This window comes from Mixophyes fleayi, chromosome 10, assembly GCF_038048845.1.
Source record: "Mixophyes fleayi isolate aMixFle1 chromosome 10, aMixFle1.hap1, whole genome shotgun sequence".
NCBI lineage: Eukaryota > Metazoa > Chordata > Amphibia > Anura > Limnodynastidae > Mixophyes > Mixophyes fleayi.
The window spans coordinates 13,285,410-13,295,890 of NC_134411.1; the positions used below are offsets into that span (position 1 = coordinate 13,285,410).

The 10,481-nt window shown below is 44.5% G+C and overlaps 1 pseudogene; it reads left to right on the forward strand.

The window, feature by feature from the left end:
- Positions 1 to 211: 211 nt before the first annotated feature.
- Positions 212 to 9,722, forward strand: LOC142103410 (dnaJ homolog subfamily C member 5-like; annotated as a pseudogene).
- The last annotated feature ends 759 nt before the right edge of the window (positions 9,723 to 10,481 follow it).

The following is a 10,481-nucleotide window of genomic DNA, read 5'->3' on the forward strand; positions in this document are numbered from 1 at the left end:
GTGCGTCTGTCCTGTTCCCCACAGACGTTACAGATTATTGAGCTTCTAATCTTCGTGTTTCACTGATGAACCCTTTAATTTTCGTTAATTATTCGTGACAAATTTCAGTTGCTGTTTTTGTGAAGTTATGCATTCTTGTGCATTTATTTATGAAACAAGTATCTGACATAGATAGCAGAACCTCTCCAGAGTTTTTTTTCTGGAAAATAAGATGACGGATTCCCGGCAACGTTCTCTCTCCACCTCTGGGGAGTCACTGTATCATGTCCTGGGAGTGGACAATAATGCCCCATCTGATGATATCAAAAGATGTTACCGGAAGCTAGCACTGAAATACCACCCAGTTAAGAACCCACATAAGAACCCAGATAATTCAGAGGCATCGGAGAAATTAAAGGAGATCAATAATGCACAGGGTTTCCTGACAGACTCCACAAAGAGAATAACCTATGACAAGTACGGGTCACTCGGCCTCTACGTGGCGGAACAATTTGGGGAGGAGAATGTTAATACTAGGGATGTGCACCGGCGACTTTTGAGGTCTCGTGTTTTGTGTTTTGGATCCGGATTTTCGTTATTTTTGAGGTTCGGATTTGTCTCGCAAAACACTTGACGAAAGGTCTCGGTTCGGATTTAAGGTATTGGATTCGGATTTTTTTTGAAAAAAACATAAAAAGTTTAAAAATCAAGTTTTTGGGCTTATTTTCACTCCTAGGCTATTATTAACCTCAATAACATTCAATAACAAGCATTTCCACTAATTTACAGTGTATTCTGAACACCTCACAATATAGTTATTAGTCCAAAACGTTGCAAAAAGGTATCTTTCTGGACTGCGTAGAGGAGTGGGTCACCACAATATCTTAAAAACCCTGAACTTTTATGATTCGCACCAATAATTGTACCTGGACTGCGTAGAGGAGTGGGTCACCACAATATATTAAAAACCCTGAACTTTTATGAATCGCACCAATAAATGTACCTGGACTGCGTAGAGGAGTGGGTCACCACAATATATATAATAAGAAAACCATCAACTAGTTTGATTCGCACCAATAAATGTACCTGGACTGCGTAGAGGAGTGGGTCACCACAATATATTAAAAACCCTGAACTTTTATGATTCGCACCAATAATTGTACCTGGACTGCGTAGAGGAGTGGGTCACCACAATATCTTAAAAACCCTGAACTTTTATGAATCGCACCAATAAATGTACCTGGACTGCGTAGAGGAGTGGGTCACCACAATATATATAATAAGAAAACCATCAACTTGTTTGATTCGCACCAATAAATGTACCTGGACTGCGTAGAGGAGTGGGTCACCACAATATATTAAAAACCCTGAACTTTTATGAATCGCACCAATAAATGTACCTGGACTGCGTAGAGGAGTGGGTCACCACAATATATATAATAAGAAAACCACCAACTTGTTTGATTCGCACCAATAAATGTACCTGGACTGCGTAGAGGAGTGGGTCACCACAATATATTAAAAACCCTGAACTTTTATGAATCGCACCAATAAATGTACCTGGACTGCGTAGAGGAGTGGGTCACCACAATATATATAATAAGAAAACCATCAACTTGTTTGATTCGCACCAATAAATGTACCTGGACTGCGTAGAGGAGTGGGTCACCACAATATATTAAAAACCCTGAACTTTTATGATTCGCACCAATAATTGTACCTGGACTGCGTAGAGGAGTGGGTCACCACAATATCTTAAAAACCCTGAACTTTTATGAATCGCACCAATAAATGTACCTGGACTGCGTAGAGGAGTGGGTCACCACAATATATATAATAAGAAAACCATCAACTTGTTTGATTCGCACCAATAAATGTACCTGGACTGCGTAGAGGAGTGGGTCACCACAATATATTAAAAACCCTGAACTTTTATGAATCGCACCAATAAATGTACCTGGACTGCGTAGAGGAGTGGGTCACCACAATATATATAATAAGAAAACCATCAACTAGTTTGATTCGCACCAATAAATGTACCTGGACTGCGTAGAGGAGTGGGTCACCACAATATATTAAAAACCCTGAACTTTTATGAATCGCACCAATAAATGTACCTGGACTGCGTAGAGGAGTGGGTCACCACAATATATATAATAAGAAAACCACCAACTTGTTTGATTCGCACCAATAAATGTACCTGGACTGCGTAGAGGAGTGGGTCACCACAATATATTAAAAACCCTGAACTTTTATGAATCGCACCAATAAATGTACCTGGACTGCGTAGAGGAGTGGGTCACCACAATATATTAAAAACCCTGAACTTTTATGAATCGCACCAATAAATGTACCTGGACTGCGTAGAGGAGTGGGTCACCACAATATATTAAAAACCCTGAACTTTTATGAATCGCACCAATAAATGTACCTGGACTGCGTAGAGGAGTGGGTCACCACAAGATATATTAAAAACCCTGAACTTTTATGAATCGCACCAATAAATGTACCTGGACTGCCTAGAGGAGTGGGCACTGGGCACCACAATAAAATATATAAAAAACCTTCAACAGGTCTGCATTACACTACACATACGGCTGCTCCTCCATCCTCTCCATCATATACATGTTGGAGTTTTAGCGTGTGACAACCTCTTGTTTTTGATAATGTCAGTGCATTTTGAATATTTTTCAATTTGCCCCACACCACTGAATGTACTTTATCTATGATACGCATCTATCTATCTTGACTGCGTAGTGTGGTGGCCCCGGTACACAATTTGGTACCGAGGCCACAATATAATTAAAAAACCCTCCACGTGTCAGATTTCCACCAAACAAGTATCTGGACTGCGTAGTGGGGTGGCCCCGGTACCCAACTTGATACCGGGGCCACAATAAAATAAATACACCCTCCACGTGTCAGAATTCCACCAAACAAGTATCTGGACTGCGTAGTGGGGTGGCCCCGGTACCCAATTTGATACCGGGGCCACAATAAAATAAATACACCCTCAACGTGTCAGAATTCCACCAAACAAGTATCTGGACTGCGTAGTGGGGTGGCCCCGGTACCCAACTTGATACCGGGGCCACAATAAAATAAATACACCCTCCACGTGTCAGAATTCCACCAAACAAGTATCTGGACTGCGTAGTGGGGTGGCCCCGGTACCCAATTTGATACCGGGGCCACAATAAAATAAATACACCCTCCACGTGTCAGAATTCCACCAAACAAGTATCTGGACTGCGTAGTGGGGTGGCCCCGGTACCCAACTTGATACCGGGGCCACAATACCTCCTCCAAACATGCTACAGACAATTCGTCATTGAGATCCCATCAAGTATGTTAAAGACAGACAGGGTCCAAGTGTTATTAGTTGACTTTGTAAAGAAAAAAACTGTCCCTGTTGCACATAGTCGTGCAATGAAGACTTACTTTTTCATTTAAAGGCACGATCTTTCAAGTGTAGTGTTTGTAAGTCTAAGTCATATTATACTTTTGGTAAAATTGGTTTTTTTTGTTCCTCTTTATGGTAATTAATTAGTAATAGAATTAAAGTAGGAAATAGAATTAAATAGAATTAAAGTAGGAAATAGAGTGGTATAGAGTTGTAGTGTGGTATAGATAGAGTGGTCCACACAATATAATAATAAAACCCTCAACTGGTCTGAATTCCACCAAACAAGTATCTTGACTGCGTAGTGTGGTGGCCCCGGTACACAATTTGGTACCGAGGCCACAATATAATTAAAAAACCCTCCACGTGTCGGAATTCCACCAAACAAGTATCTGGACTGCATAGTGGGGTGGCCCCAGTACCCAATTTGATACCGGGGCCACAATACCTCCTTAAAACATGCTCCAGACAATTCGTCATTGACAGACCCCAGACAGACAGGGTCGTAGTGTTATTGTTTGACTTTGTAAACCCAAAAAAATGTCCCTGTTGCACTTGCACATAGTCGTGCAATGAAGACTGACTTTTTCATTTAAAGGCACGATCTTTAAAGTGTCAGAAAGAGAGAGAAGACACAGGAGAGGAGAGTTGTAGCTGGGGACCTGGGGTGGAAGCTCCCAGGCTCCCCCAGCATTGCCTGGAAGTCTGAGCGTGGTGACTGAGCCAGGGCAAGGAATGTGTGCCCTGGATGAGGGGGAGAACTCCATGCCACTATAGTGAACCCAAGAGAGAGGGGGACACTGCACATGGAAGAGGCCCTGGAGTGAGGGCTGCTACAAGAGGCATGGTAGCTGTAGTGTCAGATCCTGAGGCTGAGAGTACACAGAGTGACGTGTCAGAGCACAGGAGACATTATCCCCGCAGAGGAGGGATGAGCTGCAGTTGAGAGGTCTGTTGTTGAAATAGGACATGCACACTTTAACAAACCAATCATTTCAGCGACAGGGCCTACCAAACAACTTTGGCTGAAATGATTGGTTTGTTTGGGCCCCCACACCAAAAAAGCTATTCATCTCTCCCTGTACAGACTAAACAGGCTCTACTGAGGCAAGATGTCGTCCTCATCCTCAACCTCTGATTCCTCTCCCCCTACAGTGTGTACTTCCTCCTCATCACACATTATCAATTCGTCCCCGCTGGACTCCACAACCACAGGTCCCTCTGTAGTATCTGGAGGGCAGTGCTGTACTTCATTGAGGAATTGATTATTCATTTTTATAAACATCATTTTTTCAACGTTGTGAGGAAGCAACCTCCTTCGCCGCTCACTGACCAGGTTCCCCGCTGCACTAAAAACTCTTTCCGAGTACACACTGGAGGGGGGACAACTCAGGTAAAATAGAGCCAGTTTGTACAGGGGCTTCCAAACTGCCTTTTTTTCCTGCCAGTAACAATATGGACTGTCTGACATGTCTACTTGGATGGTGTCAGCAAAGTAATCATCCACAATTTTTTCTATTGTGACAGCATCCAATGCAGCGAGAGTAGACATGTCTGCAATGGTTGGCAGGTCCTTCAGTCCGGACCAGATGTTATCAGCATCCCCGCCAGTGCCTCTTTTGGGAAAACTGAGCTTTTTCCTCGCAGCCATAGATGTGGAAGAAAATGAGGGTGGAGCTGTTGGCATGTCACGGTCCTCTTCAGAGGACAATCTCCTGACCAGCAGGTCTTTGCACCGCTGTAGATTTGTGTCCGCCGGAAACAGAGACACAACATACGCTTTAAACCGAGGATCGAGCACGGTGGCCAGAATGTATTCCTCTGACTTTAAAAGAGTGACCACCCTCGGATCCTGGCAAAGCGTACGAAGGGCTACATCCACAAGAGCTACATGCTTGCTGTAATCGCAATGGCTTACCAGCTCCTCCCTCACTTTCTCCAGCTGCTTCTGCAACAGCCTGATCAGGGGAATGACCTGACTCAAGCTGGCAGTGTCGGAACTGACTTCTCGTGTGGCAAGTTCAAATGGCTGCAGAACCTTGCACAACACGGAAATCAGTCTCCACTGCGCTTGACTCAGGCGCATCCCCACTCCTTTGCCTATGTCGTAGGTGGCTGTGTAGGCCTGAATGGCCTTTTGCTGCTCCTCCATCCTCTGCAGCATATAGAGGGTGGAGTTCCAGCGCGTCACAACCTCTTGTTTGAGGTGATGGCAGGGCAGGTTCAAGCTTTTTTGATGTGCCTCTAGTCTGCGGTAGGCACTGGCTGAATGCCGAAAGTGTCCAGCAATTTTGCGGGCCACCGCAAGCATCTCCTGCACACCCCTGTCACTCTTGAGGTAATGCTGCACCACCAAATTAATGGTGTGGGCAAAACATGGGACGTGCTGGAAATTGCCCATATTTAATGCCCGCACAATGTTACTGGCATTGTCTGACACCACAAATCCCCATGAGAGTCTAAGTGGGGTAAGCCACTGGGAGATAATTTCCCTCATTTTCTCTAATATGTTGTCAGCGTTGTGCCTCTTATTAAAGCCTGTAATGCACAATGTTGCCTGCCTTTGCATGAGCAGCCATTTTGTAGATGCTGCTACTGATGCAGCTGTTGCTGTTGCTGCGGAAGGGGATGCATCTACCCAGTGGGCTGTCACAGTCATATAGTCCTTCGTTTGCCCAGAACCACTTGTCCACATGTCCGTGGTTAAGTGGACAGTGGGTACAACCGCATTTTTAAGAGCACTGAGGACACTTGATCGTACTTCTCTGTACATTTTTGGTATCGCCTGCCTAGTGAAGTGGAATCTCGAGGGGATTTGGTACCGGGGACACAATACCTCCATCAACCCTCTAAATCCCACTCCACTGATGGCGGACACCGGGCGCACGTCTAACACCAACATTGCAGTTACAGCCGCAGTTATACGCTTTGCAATAGGGTGACTACTATCGTATTTGGTGGTCATGGCAAACGACTGTTGGACGGTCAATTGTTTGGTGAAAGACTTAGCGGTCTTACGACTTCCCCTCTGGGAAGATGACCGACTAACAGCAGCAACAGCAGCAGTGGCAGTAGTAGGCGTACCGCTGCAGGATTCCTCGGATGAATCCCGTATTGAGGAGGACTCAGTCTGGCTGGTGACTTGGGCTGCAGGACTGAATCTGATGGAGATTGTGGAGGAAGTTGACGAGGAGGGTGTTGCTGGTGTGTATCCAACTGGACCACGGGATTTAGGTGTCCCTGTACCGATGAGGGTCCTAGCCCCAGTTCCTGAACTAACCACTGAACTATGAAGGTTATTCAGGTGACGTATAAGGGAGGATGTTCCTAGGTGGGCAAGATCCTTACCCCTGCTTATTTGAGCTTTACATAAGCTACATATTGCCATACATTGGTTGTCTGGATTTGGATAAAAATAACTCCAGACCGAAGAGGTGCATTTTTTGGTCTTCTGACCAGGCATGACGATGGGCTTTTTCATCCCATGGACATCAGCTGTTTCCCCCCCTGGTGCCTCATTTACAATAACCACATCACCATCCTCATCATCAAGTTCCTCCACAGCGCCAGCTACATCATCAATAGCCTCCTCCCGAGCCACCTCTTCCCGTACAGTGATGGGAAGGTCAGGCTTGACAACCACCAACACCCTTGGACTCGCCTTGGGGATTTGTGATAATTTCTCTTTAGAAGGCAGAGTTGTTTGCTGTTTTGTTGCTGACAGCATAACTCTCTTCAATTTTTTGTAGGGGGGGGGGAGGAGGAGGAGGGCTAAGATCCGTGGGTGAAGCTGAACCACTAGTCATGAACACGGGCCAGGGCCTAAGCCGTTCCTTGCCACTCCGTGTCGTAAATGGCATATTGGCAACTTTACGTTTCTCCTCAGATGATTTTAAGTTTCTCTTTTTGCTACTTTTTCTTAACTTGGGCTTTTTGGATTTTACATGCCCGGTACTACGAGATTGGGCATCGGGCTTGGAAGACGACGTTGATGACATTTCATCGTCTATGTCATGACTAGTGGCAGCAGCTTCAGCATTAGGAGGAAGTGGGTCTTGATCTTTCCCTACTTTATCCTCCAAATTTTTGGTCTCCATTATATGTAGCACAAGATACTGCAGAATGTGTGAACTTGGTAATATTGCAGTACCAATGGAGTTATACTGCTGGATTGGTTTTGCAAATTTGGTTATAATTATTATATATTTTTTTTTTTTTAATTTTTTATTTTTTTTTACTTTTTTTTTATTTTTAAAAAACTTGGGAATAGTGGGGAAATAACTATGCCCTTAGAAGCACAGAGCACAGGACACAGCACCACTGGACTGAACAGGACACGGCACAGGACCCAGCAGCACTACGGAACTCAGCAGGACAGAGCACAGGACACAGCACCACTGGACTGATACTGCAGAATGTGTGAACTTGGTAATATTGCAGTACCAATGGACTTATAATGCTGGATTGGTTTTGCAAATTTGGTTATAATTATTATATATTTTTTTTTTTTTTAATTTTTTATTATTTTTTACTTTTTTTTTTTTTTTTAAAAACTTGGGAATAATGGGGAAATAACTATGCCCTTAGAAGCACAGAGCACAGGACACAGCACCACTGGACTGAACAGGACACGGCACAGGACCCAGCAGCACTACGGAACTCAGCAGGACAGAGCACAGGACACAGCACCACTGGACTGATACTGCAGAATGTGTGAACTTGGTAATATTGCAGTACCAATGGACTTATAATGCTGGATTGGTTTTGCAAATTTGGTTATAATTATTATATATTTTTTTTTTTTTAAATTTTTTATTATTTTTTACTTTTTTTTTATTTTTTAAAAACTTGGGAATAATGGGGAAATAACTATGCCCTTAGAAGCACAGAGCACAGGACACAGCACCACTGGACTGAACAGGACACGGCACAGGACCCAGCAGCACTACGGAACTCAGCAGGACAGAGCACAGGACACAGCACCACTGGACTGATACTGCAGAATGTGTGAACTTGGTAATATTGCAGTACCAATGGACTTATAATGCTGGATTGGTTTTGCAAATTTGGTTATAATTATTATATATTTTTTTTTTTTTTTAATTTTTTTTTTTTTTTTACTTTTTTTTTATTTTTTAAAAACTTGGGAATAATGGGGAAATAACTATGCCCTTAGAAGCACAGAGCACAGGACACAGCACCACTGGACTGAACAGGACACGGCACAGGACCCAGCAGCACTACGGAACTCAGCAGGACAGAGCACAGGACACAGCACCACTGGACTGATACTGCAGAATGTGTAAACTTTGTAATATTGCAGTACCACTGGACTTTTACTGCTGAATGTGTGAACTTGGTAATATTGCAGTACCAATGGGCTTATACTGCAGGATTGGTTGTGAAAATTTTGTGGTAATTAAAAAATATTAAAGTAGTTTTTGGTATTTTTTAAAAAAACTTTTTTTTATTTTTTTAAACACAGGGGAATATTGGGGAAATAACTATGCCCTTAGAAGCACAGAGCACAGGACACAGCACCACTGGACTGAACAGGACACAGCACAGGACCCAGCAGCACCACTGACCTCAGAAGGACAGAGCACAGCACACAGCACCACTGGACTGATACTGCAGAACACAGCACAGCACAGCACAGCACAGCACAGCACAGCACTAAACAGCACAGCACAGCACAGCACAGCACAGCACAGCACAGCACTAAACAGCACAGCACAGCACAGCACTAAACAGCACAGAACTAAACAGCACAGAACTAAACAGCACAGAACTAAACAGCACAGAGGACCACCTAACACACCCTCCCTCTACCCTGATCAATGCCCGAGTGAAGATGGCGGCGACTAGCGGGGAATTTATAGGATCCGAGTATCGCGAGATCCGACAACGGGATTATGAGTCAGAGCCTCAGTTTCACTTTTGAATTTGGCGCCAATACCCGGATCTGTCTCGGATCCGACTCGGATCCGCAACGTTCGGGTGGGCTCGGATTTCAGAAATCCGAGCGCGCTCATCCCTAGTTAATACATACTTCGTTCTATCCAGCTGGTGGGCAAAGGCTCTGTTCATGTTCTGTGGACTGATCACTGGATGTTACTGATGCTGCTGTATTTGCTGCTGTGGGATGTGTAAATCACGGCCTCAGGAGGGGGAGGAGACGGACTCCAATGTGTCTCCTGAGGACTTGGAGGCACAGATGCAGTCGGATGAAAGGGATACTGCTGATATTCCAGTGTTGGTACAACCCAGCTCAGGCACGGAGACCACACAACTTATCAGCGATTCCCATGACAGCTACCACACCGATGGATTCAATTGAGCGTGTGCAGGACCCCCCAGGTCACTAGAATTAGAGAGGAGGGGGGAGAACTGATCTGATCCTACAGCCCTCTGTGTAAACATGCCCCTGATGCCACATCTGACCAGCTATTATCTTGTCCTCTCAGTACGGTGATTGAACATCCAGGGGAAACCAGCGCATGCTCACCACTCCCTCCCTCCTTCCCCACCCCCTCCCACTCCACTCCTTGATAAAATATTTTTTATTTAATTGTATTTTGTTTGTCTAGTTTTAATGGGTATATTTTTGTATGGGGACCTGTTCCTTCCGCACCCCTCCCTTTTCGCCCTTTGGTTCTATCTTGGAACGTGCTGAATGCAGCCCTCCATCTATTTCTCCTATCCTCATTAAGGAGGATTGTGTATGTTACATTCCAGGTCAGGGTGACAAGGGCAAAATATGATTCTGTTGTCACAATCACTTCCTTCACTTTCTTGGGAACTTTTTCCCCCACGGACTATACACAGGACACGCGGTCACCCCCTAAGGTTAGAGGAGAGGACATTTCACAACCAGCAAAGGAAAGGGTTCTTTACAGTAAGGGCAGTCAAGATATGGAATTCACTGCCAGGGAAGGTTGTGATGGCAGATTCCAAAGATATGTTTAAGAAAGGGTTAGACAAATTCTTTGCGGAAAAGTGTATCCAGGGATACGACCGTTAATTAAAATGAAGGATAGTAGTGGTTATAGGGTAAAAATAGGACTGCAATATTGGGTCTGGGGGGATTTTTTGTTTT